The sequence below is a fragment of the Pteropus alecto genome, unplaced genomic scaffold, assembly GCF_000325575.1.
Source record: "Pteropus alecto unplaced genomic scaffold, ASM32557v1 scaffold57, whole genome shotgun sequence".
NCBI classification, from domain to species: Eukaryota; Metazoa; Chordata; class Mammalia; order Chiroptera; family Pteropodidae; genus Pteropus; species Pteropus alecto.
This window is the reverse complement of record NW_006442508.1, coordinates 4711716-4723416: the sequence shown is the minus strand read 5'-3', so window position 1 is coordinate 4723416 and position 11701 is coordinate 4711716. Positions and strand designations below refer to the sequence as shown.

General features: G+C 36.1%; 1 pseudogene; it reads left to right on the top strand.

The window, feature by feature from the left end:
- The first annotated feature begins 765 nt into the window (after nucleotides 1-765).
- LOC102883429 lies at nucleotides 766-2042 on the top strand (annotated as a pseudogene).
- Nucleotides 2043-11701: the final 9659 nt, after the last annotated feature.

The window sequence follows — 11701 nt, the reverse complement described above, 5'->3', positions numbered from 1 at the left end:
GATTATTTCTTCTAAATTGTATATATACATCATATTGGCTTTCTTCATTCTTTTTTATTATTTTTTTTTATTCTCCTCTGACTAGTTAATTTCAAAGGTACTGTCTTTTAATTTGCATACTTTTTCTTCTGCTTGATCCATTACACTGTTGATGCTTTTTATTGCATTTTTCATTCATTGTATTTTTCTACTCTAGAATTCTGTTTGGTTGGGGTTTTTTAAAATTACTTGTATCTCTTTGTTAAAATTATCTTTCATTCGGGTATTGTCTTCTTGATTTTGTTGAATTATCTTTTCATATTTTCTTGTAGCTTATTAAATTTCCTTAAAATTCTTAGAGTTCTTTTACTCTCACTGCTATTTTCTGCCCAGCCCCTTCTATTATATTTTATTCTTCAATGGTAGTGGCAGTGAAAGCAGAGACAGAGACAGAGGCAGCCATGTGGGCTGTAATGAATGATCCTTCAGACTGGAAATAGGACTTCAGGTGAACCTCTTCACCTCAGGAATGCTGGGATCCTAGCCATGCATGATCAGCAGTCCCTACCATGGACCCCAAAAGGAGGATGAGGCTTGGAGAATTATGGAGACACAGACTACCACTCTGGGTCTACCTCTCAGAATCCCCACTCTAAAAGGCTGCATGCAGCTTGAAGAGTTTCATCTGGAGGCTAGGCCAACACACTGATTCAGATCTAGAGAAAACAGGACCACCCAGGATGCAGAGTAGGCTGGAGGGGAGGGCAGGAAGGACAGAGCAGCAAGATGGGCAGTAAAACCAAACCCAGTGAGTCCCTGGAGGTAGTTGATCAGTGCCACCCTCTTATCCAGAAGGAGAAGACTGCTAGTCATAAGCTGATCATGACCATGGATGTGAAATTGGGTCAGATGACCTTGTAAAACTTTCTCACTGCTCCAGGGGAGCTGTCCAAAACCTTTCCCTTTGATATTCTATATGATGCCAGCTCTAAGCAGGCAGACTTATATAATAAAATGAGAGGCCTTGATGCTTAAGAGTTTCAATGGCATGGTGTTTTCCAATAGCTGGATGGGCAGTGGCATGACCTATAACATGCAGGAGACCCGAGTAGAGTCCAAGTTATATGGTGTCATTTCCAATGCTTTTGAGTATGTCTTCTCTCATATCTCATGCTCCAGAGCAAGCAATACCTGTTTCTGGTCTTCTACTTGGAGTTCTACAAGGAGGAAATTTGAGACCTGCTTTCCAAGGAGCCTGGCAAGAGGCTAGAGTTGAAAGAAAACTCTGAGGCATCTAAATCAAGGATCTTTCCTCCTTTATCACCAGGAATGTCAAGGAAATTAAGCAGCATATGATGAACCTGGGGAACCAGACCCGTATATGAATCAAACTCCTGCTCTCATGCCATCTTTGTCATCATTACAGAATACAGTGAGTATGGTTCTGATGGCCAGGACCACATCCACTTGGACAAGTTCAATATGGTAGACCTGGCTAGCAGTGAGAGGAGGAACAAATCATGCCCCTACACAGCTTGAAGGATGGCCACACAGTCCATGGGTAGTGGTGGCAGTGGAGGAGACGATGGTGGTAGAGAGGAAGCCTCCAAAATCAGCCTATCACTGTCTGCCCTTGGCAACGTAATCACTGCTTTGGTGGGCAAAAGGACTCTCATATCCCCTACAGAGACCCCAAGCTGGCATGGCTGTTTAGAACTCTTTGGATAGGAATGCCAGGCCACACTGAGGCCAGTTTCTTATAGCTATACCAAAAGCTTTTCCACACCGTGCTTTGCTAAAAACCAAGCCAAGAACATCAAGAACAAGCCATGAGTGAAAGAGTACCCTGCTGCAGGAATTCCAGGAGGAAATTGCCTGCCTAAAGTCCCAAGTGGAGTCAGTGGGGATGCTGGGGAAGTGGTTCCAGAAGAAAAGCAGCAGTAGAAAGAAGGTTGTGTCAGCCCTACTGGAGTACCATGAGAAGCAGTGATTGAAGTCTGGTGGCTGAAAAGGAGGATGATAACAACAACAACCATCCACCCAGGTTCTTTCTTACGTGGTGACTGTGTGGGCAACATCCATATGGTATAATACTGAAGTATTATACATGGAATAATGAAGAAAGATCTCTTTGTGCCTTCTTCAAAGATATATAGTAGTGGATGTCCTTGTGTGGAGAACTTATCCAGAGCAGGCCTAGAGTTGGATGGGAGTGGCTGGAGTTTGTCATGCCTGAATGTTGGATGATGCAATGGTCCACTCAGCCCGAGTTTGTCTCTCTGATTGCAGTTCTCCAAGAGGCCCAGAGAGAGACTCCTGAAGGCAGAGAGAGGCAGACAGTCTCTGCTGGTAGAGTGGTCATTGTGGCCATCATGTTTTAAGGCAGCAGTCCCCAATCTTTTTGGCACCAGGGACTGGTACTCCTATGAAAATCTAATGCCTGATGACCTGAGGTGAAGCTGAGGCAGTGATGCTAGTGCTGGGGAGCAGCTGCAAATACAAATGAAGCTTCACTTCCATTGCTCACCTCCTGCTATGTGGCCCAGTTCCTAACAGACCATGGACCAGTACTAGCCTACAGCCCAGGGCTTGGGGACCCCTGGTTTAAGGCATTCCTCTGTAGCAGCCTGTCCCTCAGATTCATCTGCATTCTGAGCTCAGCCTGGCTCTAGGACAGAGGCTGGAGTCTGGGCAGGTGAGCAGGAAGAGGAAGACCACAGCCCTCTGCTTAGGAATCTGCCAGGAAAGTCCAAATGTCAGTGATCATGTCTACTCGGAACTGACTGATCCACTGACCCACAGGCAAGACATTGAACTACACCAGCAGTGATTTGCCTCCTTTGTCCCCACTAGGGTCCCTACTCTAAGGGAAAACAGCAGAGTGCAAATCTATGTACAGAGTAAGGCAGGCAGGGAGTGTTCTCATTGATTTCTGGAACATCTTCCCTGAGAAAGAGGTGTTCAATACCGCTGAACCTCATCTTTGTGGAGATGTCATTGTGTAATTTGTGGGTGGTGGGTTTTGGAATTTTTGTTATTTTACAAATTTACTTTGACATTTGAGAAGAAAATTGTTTTTGTTGTCGACTTCATAAAGTTCTGTCTCTCCTTTGTAATTACATAAGGAAATGACATAGAGTCACGAGAGGAAGTGAGAGCATGAGCTTATGCCTTTATTAATAGAGGAGACTCCTCAGCCCTGGACCTGTTGCCAGGTGGCCCGAGCTGGAGGCGCTCATAGAAAGTTGGTTGGAGTGCTGGCGTCCGAGCAGATGCAGTCGCTGAGGGAGTGTCCTCAAGCCCTGGCTGTATCGCTGCTGCCGGTTGGGTGGGAAGCTGGTTGGCAGCACGCTGGCTTCCTTGGGTTGGCTGCGCATGAGGCCTTTCTCACAGATCTGGCGGCAGAATCCATTCTTGTATGTGCGAGTACTGTAGTGTGGCCTCCAAGTGCAGGAACTTCTTGCTTCAGGGCTGCCAGTGCAGGCAAAGGGCCTCTCAACTGTGCGAGTTGTCAGGTACGAAACTCTCTCGCAGTCTGCATCGTGGCACATGGCACATGTACTTTCTCTGCAGGGACTGGAGGTCTGCACGACTTTAGCCACAGAGGGTGAGGGGTGGGGGGTGGACGGGCTTTTTCTGAGCCCGGATGTTCCCTCCCCAGGGGCCCAGGCTCCAGTTCAGACTCCAGTCTTGACTTAGAGCTCAAGTATGATCCACTTGGGACTGGGGTGATGGGGTGCAAGTGGTAGGGGCTCCTCGTTATGGGTCAGTACAGGGGGTTCTCTTTATGGGTCAGCATAGCTCTCTGTGTTCTGCAGGAGTGGGCACCAGTGCTTGCTGGTTGAAGTCAGCCACAATCCCTGCCAGCAGGAAGAAGGAGGTGCTGTCCCTATCCTTGCCATAGTAGCCCCACTAAAGATGGACAGCTGGCCTCCTTTCCAGGCTCTGGGGCCTCCCCATCTTTGCCACCATTTCCTAATGTGTTTCTTCTGACCAATTAATGAACGGTCCAGGTATATTCTTTGCATGCATAATTATAATGTTGGCATATGATATTTACTTCATGAGTTAGAGCAACGTATGTCACCTGGAATACAACGATATGCACTTTGGCCTTCAAAGCAATCTTCACAAAAGACTCAGAAAATCCTAAGGCTCTTACACTAATTTTACATGAAATGCAGCTATTATATTTGAAAGGTTGTTCTGCTTCTGAACAAAATATATATTTTTTTAATCTAATGTTAAAACAGGACTTCAATACAAAGGCTGGTGGAGTTTAAGTACTCAAATAAACACACACAATAAATTTCGTGAATTTTGCATGTGCTTTAAGTATTTGTATATAACATTAGGATATGACCTTAAATTGTTAAAATGTGTTAGTTCAGCTCATTTCTCCATTTATGCACGTGACACATACTCGATATATCTTGGCTATGTGATTTTAATTACTTTTCCTCTAATAAATATGCTCTGAATTATCATTTTTCTATTGTAAATTATAAGTTATCTTTAGTTATACCATACATACATGTTTATATTAAATTGTACATATATTTATAATCCATTAAAATGTTATTACATTCTTCTATTAAGTAAATTTGTCTTTCCGTTTATATATGTGTGTGTGTGTGTGTGTGTGTGTGTGTGTGTGTGTGTGTAACTGATTATGTATATAATCATTTAGGATATTTGCAGTTGTGACAGCACTAAATCTCAAACTAGCTTAAACAAAATCAATAATTTCTCTCTATATTATGACAGATATTGCTACCAAAATTTTTAGACTTAAAATCCTCTTTTAGATGACAATTAAAGAATAATAAAAGCTAGCCTCATTTCTCAGTGTCCATCTTAACTGCCCCAAATATCTGTTTTTGCTTAACTTATATGTCTAACTATGAGCTAATATTTATGGATACACTGATAGGGCAGTTTGGGTTTCAGGTTCATCTCCTTAGACATGAGAGGTAAGTAGCATATCAAGTGAATATGTGGCTCTTTCTGAAAAAAAAAAGTTTGTTTTATTGCTTAAATTTGGTTAAAAAATGTAATGTGCAGAGTGCTGGCCTTTGTACAAATTTAGCACTTGATGAAAAATAGTCTTTATTATTTCTGCTTTTTAATGTGCTTCATTATTTTGGAGGCTCCCTTGACTCTTTCAACAAACATCTTGAAAAACATATTGCATTATGAATGAGAGAGACATAATCAAAACCATTCTTTTTCTTAGTCACAAGGCTAAGCTCCTAGATGCCAATAATGGACAAGCTTTAGGTTAAAAAATAATAATAAAGAAGAAACAGTGATTGACTCTGCAAACAGGAGGTTAAAATGAAATAGCAAACGAAAAGATAGGTGAACAAAATTAGCTATCCGGAGTGATTTATTTTCATTGTCCATGTGTTTTTTAACAGTTTATACTTTAAATTATAGAACTTTTTCTAAAAAAGGTTTTATACTTCCAATCAAGATGGCAGAGTAGATGGATGCTGTGCTTCCCTCCTCCCATGACTACATTAAAATTGCAATTAAAATATATAAAAATCAACCTGGAGACACATCTGAAGACTAGATGAACAAAAGTCATATAATTAAGAATATAAAGATGAAGCCACCTCAAGACTGGTAACATGGATAAGGACACGAAATGGGCTGATCCCATACCCACTGGTGGCAATCAACAATTAGGAGGGGTATGTTGACTGCAAAGATGTCCCCTGAGCAGCAAGGGGACCTAGCCCCACATCTGGGCTCCCTAGCTTGGAACATCAGTGCCAAGAAGAGCAGCTCCCACAACATCTGGCTGTGAAAATCAGCCAGCATTTAGAGGAAAAAGATAAATTTTGTGGCTTACTCAAAATCTCAACTAGAAAGTAATATAATCTGTAATAGAACCTAGGGCACTTTATTTCTCTAAAGGTAATGGTCCTCAATTTAAAAATATATATATAAATTATATTTGTAAACATTATATTTTGTTAAAGTGAATTGTATTTATAGTCAATGGTTAACCTAAAAGAATATGTTACTTTAAATTGTATATGAAAGCCAAACATTAATACAAAATAATCTTTTAAAAACAATCTACTAATTTCAAAATAATAGCCGTTAATTTCCCAGCATGCTATCATTCTTTCTTTTGCCTGCTTATCGAGCATAGTATTTGACTATAATGATAGATGTGTTATAATGACGGTGACAGTAATCAAACATAATGTAGCTAGTTTGGAAACCAAGCATGGACAGTGATAATCACAAAAAGTCATTAACACTTAATCTAAAATGAAAATATTCTAAGCTTTCACATTTAATTTAAATTGATTTTTTTGGTTAAAGAGTGTACACATAGAGTTTCATTCATTAAAGTTATCATTAACTTTAATTTTTAAACTTTTCCCCATTATATACCAATAGGTATCTACTTAGAGACTTCTGCAAACTGATATTCACACCATCACCAGGTTTTATAGCTGAAGTGCTTTAAATCGAACTACTATAATAGCACTGTTCTTGACAGTGTCAGTGTGATTAGAGCTGACAAGAGCTAATGTACATTCTGTCTGCTGATAGAAATTCCTACATGTTTCCATTGTAACATAAGCTTCTGCTTAAGCATAGTTCTTTGGGAAAATAGACAGAAATATGAAAAGCAAAATGAGATAAAGAGGATGGAATAGAAGGTGAAAAAGATAAGCAATGAGAATAAGAAATCTTCAATGACTAGGACAGGAAAAACAAGCAAATGATTTGTGGACTTCAAAGTCTGATTGCTGCCATAAAATCACATAGGATACAGTAGTTACATTAGTTATAGGTCACATTAATCTAACCTGGATTGTAAATAAATGGAAGATATTGGTTTGAGCTGATTTGCATATTGTTGGTATTTCGAATATAGAAACATTACCTTAAAGAAGAATGCGAGAATAATCTTTCAACCCTTTAAAACATGTCTTTAGGAATGGCTTAAATGATGCTCTCAAGCATAACACTTAATTATAGGTTCTGGATGGACTTTAGTATGAAACACAATATCAAGAGACACTTTATCAAGGTACTCCCAGTTTTATATCAAAATGTTTATATCAAACATTTTATAATTTGATAAACTTGTATTATGTTACATTTAATATACCTGTCTGATAGAGAGATGGAGAATGAACATGAGAGTGAACTCATCTTTATGATAAAAGCTACATTTTTTTATTTCACAAATATTCTAGAAAAATCCTATACAGATTTTGTTTTATTCTTTCTCTTCAAATTAATCTCCCCAAAGTTTCCCGAAATATTAACCCTATATTTTCCTAAAACATTAAAATTCTAATATTATAATAAATTGGGAACATACTACAATAATAAAATAATTATTTTTTTAGGACATGGCATATAGAATGGATATAGTTTAAAAATAAAAGAGCTGCAGATTTTAATGTTGTTATTAAACAAAATTCAAGATATTTGCAGCCCAAGTCCTACTAAGATAATAATTAAATAATGAATCCAATCTAGCATTACATAAAGAAGTTTCCATTTTTCCACTATTATCACCATATTTTGGGGCAGCACAGTGTAATAAATAGTTCAAGGAACTTGGCATCAGAAAGATTTTGATTAGTATTCCTCTACTGCCATTTGTTGACTTTATGAACTTGGTCTAATTACTAATACTCTTAGGAATCTTTCTCCTCAAATATGAATCATGTTTAATGGTTACTGGGTTATATGGACGGTTAAATATGTGAAAGAGATGGTATGTGAAGGTGCATGTTTCTCTTTTCCTTTATGCCTTGGGAGAAAGAGCCCTTTCACTTATGGAAAAGGATGTACTCTTTTAATTGATGTGGTCCTTAAGACAGTCTTTCGATTCATATTTGTGTCATGACCACCATCTTATTATTGAGTGGAGAAACATAGTCAAGTCTAAAGTGTGATACAGGGTAATGAAAACCATCTGCCTTTATAAATCAAGGGAAATATTAAAAATGATAAGTCAAAATATTTAGTTAATGAATAAATGACAATCACCTACCCATCATTAGCAGACCTGAGTCATAGGATTCACACGCAGAACTTGTATATGAAGATTCTGAGCCCCATCTGAGCCTCTTAACTAAGTTGAGTATGGGAGGAGGAAGCGGTGGGAAAGTGCTTAATGATCAAACTGCCGGACTCTCAAACTCTAAAGCAAGTAGCCCAAAGGGGGGAAAAAAGGATAAAGGTCTAAGATATTGGCATTTAAAAAAAAAAAACCTGCAGTATCTAGTTATGCTGATTCTGTTTCTACTGACTCTTGCTGGGCTACTCAAATAGTTAAAATTTTATTTAAAGTAAAAGTTCTCAAATGTTGGTATTCAAACTAATCACTTGAGGGAGCTTATAAAATATTAGGAAACAAATCCCAAATTACTAAATAAAAACTATGAAAAATCAGACAAACATCTAAATATTTGTAAAGATTCTGAAATAATCCTGATGCAAGTGTAAATTTGAGAACCTCTGGTTGAGACAAGAGAGTGACTTTGCCAAGAAACAAATTTCTAAACTATATTTGATTAAACAATATATTGCCAAAAATTGACCCCCAAATCTCAGGAAAATGAATGACAAAAATGCTTGGAAATACATTATTTTTTTTTACAAATGTTCTCATTATAGTACATAGTGAATGGAATTGTTAGTATATTAAATTCTGAAGAAGAATTGTAGATTGTAAGGTGTTTAGCTCACTGACTATCTTGCACAAGAGGAAAAATTTAGAATGCTCATTAGGAGGGTTTGATTTGATTCCTTGGATCATATTTGTTGATGCCAGACAGAGTAAATGTAGCTTGATTAAATGTATTTGAAAACATTTGATTGCAAAAGAATAGTTTTAAGTGTATTCTATGTTAGCATTTTATCATAAAAAGAGAGACTGGAATAAACTATATGGGTAAAAACTAACAGATTTAATTTCTATTTTAGAAAATGAAGATATTGCTACACTTGGATTGGAGCATCAAACAATCTTAAAAAATATTGGAACAGGTTTTTCTTTAATTAATTGTGAATTCTATGATTATCTCATTGGTGATCAAATTTTTGGAGTAGGATAATCTATTTTTCAAATCAATATTTAATAATATGGAACCCAAACAAATTAAAAACTGATAGTTCCTTTGCTGTTTCAGTAAAATGTTTTTCATCTTTAGGTAATTATTGTATATTCCTTTATGTAAAATAAATATGTTAAATAGACAAAAGTGATCAGCTTTTGTTGGTGTGACTTGATTTAGGTAACAGAAACAAGTGCCAACCTGCTTACCCTTCTCTGCCAGTGACACGGAATGGTTTGAAATCTACTCACCTTGTACTAAAATGTTAAACACAAAAGTACTACATTCCTGGTATTCAGGTATATTAAAAACAATTGTTTTAGTATTGAGCAGAGACTAAGGAATTCTGTGATGTGTTTGCTTATATGCTCATGTGTATATTTATAATGTGCTTTTATTTATTTGTAATTTTTTGTGACCGAGGCTCTATCATAAGATAGTTTCACTTAACTAATGAGATCTGAACACCTTCTATGTTTCAATACGGCTTTGCTCATTTCAGCTATTCATTCTATATCCAGTGCCCTAGATTAGAAGTAAAAAGTAATAAATAATAATAGGCACTCTTGAGAATTGCCTAGAAAAGCAAGCTAGTGCTTCTTAAGAGATATGAGAATGAAACTATAAAAACAAAGCTTCTTAACTAGAATATACAAGATTTTGATAACTCTGGTTATGACTCAGATAACTCTACATACTCTATATAGAAATATATAAAGAAATTTTTAATAAAATATTCTGGTATGTACAGAGTTGTTCATGGTTTAAAAGAGAATAATTTATGATAGTTAAAAAGCTAATTAATGTGTGGTATGAAGATAGGCACAAAAAAAAACATGTGATTCTGGATGCAAATATAATTTAAGAAAGAGCTGGAAACCTGTAAAAAAAAAATCTTTCCACGTAACCACATGTGCTGAAGGTACCAGTATAGCATTTGAAGCAATGAATTTTATGAGCGAAGATTGGTTCAAGAATTTTAAAAAGCATTTTAATTTACATAATGTGAAGTTAATAGGAAAGGAGGCATCACTTGAATATGTAACTGAGAAAGTATTCCCCACCAAGGCAAAAACACAAAGAGAAGAGCCATAGGCAGAATAAATTTTAGTTAGAATTAAACCATTCAAAAATGAAATAAAATATGTTTCTAAACGTACATTTGTGCTGTTTGTGTGAAAACAAACACAATATAGCAGCAATCACAATTATTTACTAATACTGTTTTAGCTTTGACAATTTAGTTTGTTTATAATTAATATTACTATAATAATGACACAGTAAATTATAAAATATATTTCATTTTACTAGAAAAAACTAATTCAATATGAAATTAAATCAATTAATATCAAATTAATATTAGTATTTTATATTACTGTTTGGGAACTAAATTTAAATGTTCATTAAAATAATGTAATATTTTATAAGGGGATTGATATATATTAGTGATTTTCACAAATATGGAGATCTACAGAAGTCTTATAAAGAATTATTCACATGTCCAATTTTAATGTCTTCTTTCAGAAAATGTGATATATAGATACTGACGAATGTTCATTTTTTTTAAGATACTAAATAAAGTAGCACATTTCTACTTTAAATAATATGCCATTTTATGTGATAGTGTATATATAGAAAAAGATGTTTTCCAGAAGGATACAAGAAGCTTTCTGTTTCTGTTATGTATGAGAGTTTTCCTTTAACTTTTTCTATTAAAAAACTTCACCAGTTTGATGATTATTTGAGTTATGTGGTTAAACACAAAAGCCTTTTCTTGCTCTGAGGAGGTTGTTTCAACCCCAACCTATATATGTCAGGATAGGCTAAACATATGCTGTAGTAACAAATACCCCTCAAAATCTCATTGATAGGATTTCAGAAGAATATTTCTTGCTCATTTTAAGTTCCATGTGGTTTCAGATATTTCTCAACAAAAGCTATCTCCCATGTTTAAACTCAACTATTGAAGCCACTCTCAGCTTGTAACTCCTTTTTGTTATGAGATAAAGCCTTTTCTGTTATATTGTTCTGGCAGGGGGAGAGCAAGAGAATAGAACTCTCTAATGACTTATTTTCTGTCTTAGCCTAGAAATGACACATTTCTTCTCTTCACATTTTAATGACCAGAAATACTCACATGACTCTGCCTAATTAAAAGAAATGTTGAATGTGCGGTCTTTTTTTTTGTACAAGACAAGGAAAAATAGATATAATGATGAATTCTTGTAATCTCTGCTTCAAAAACTTAGCCCAAATTTACAATGTTTTTGTTTAAGATAGTAAAATCAGTCCAATGTTAGGGCACTGATGTTAAGAATTAGATAAAACTATTGTTTGCAAGATCATTTAGTTTATTTAACATAATAAACCTATTATTTTACAAAATAAATGAAGGATAATATACTATTTTTAAGAAAAAATTGGATAGTATGATTGGCTTCTAAATATAAAGTTTCCACACACAATCTCCAAATAAATAAAGCCAACTGTAACCTATGCCAGGAACATAATTAGGAGATACAGCTTGCTAAAAACTCCAATTTATAGGTATAGGGGGAAAAACATCCAAAACATTCCTGTAGCCTTCTCTTGGGTAGAATGAGCAATAGAGACCTTAA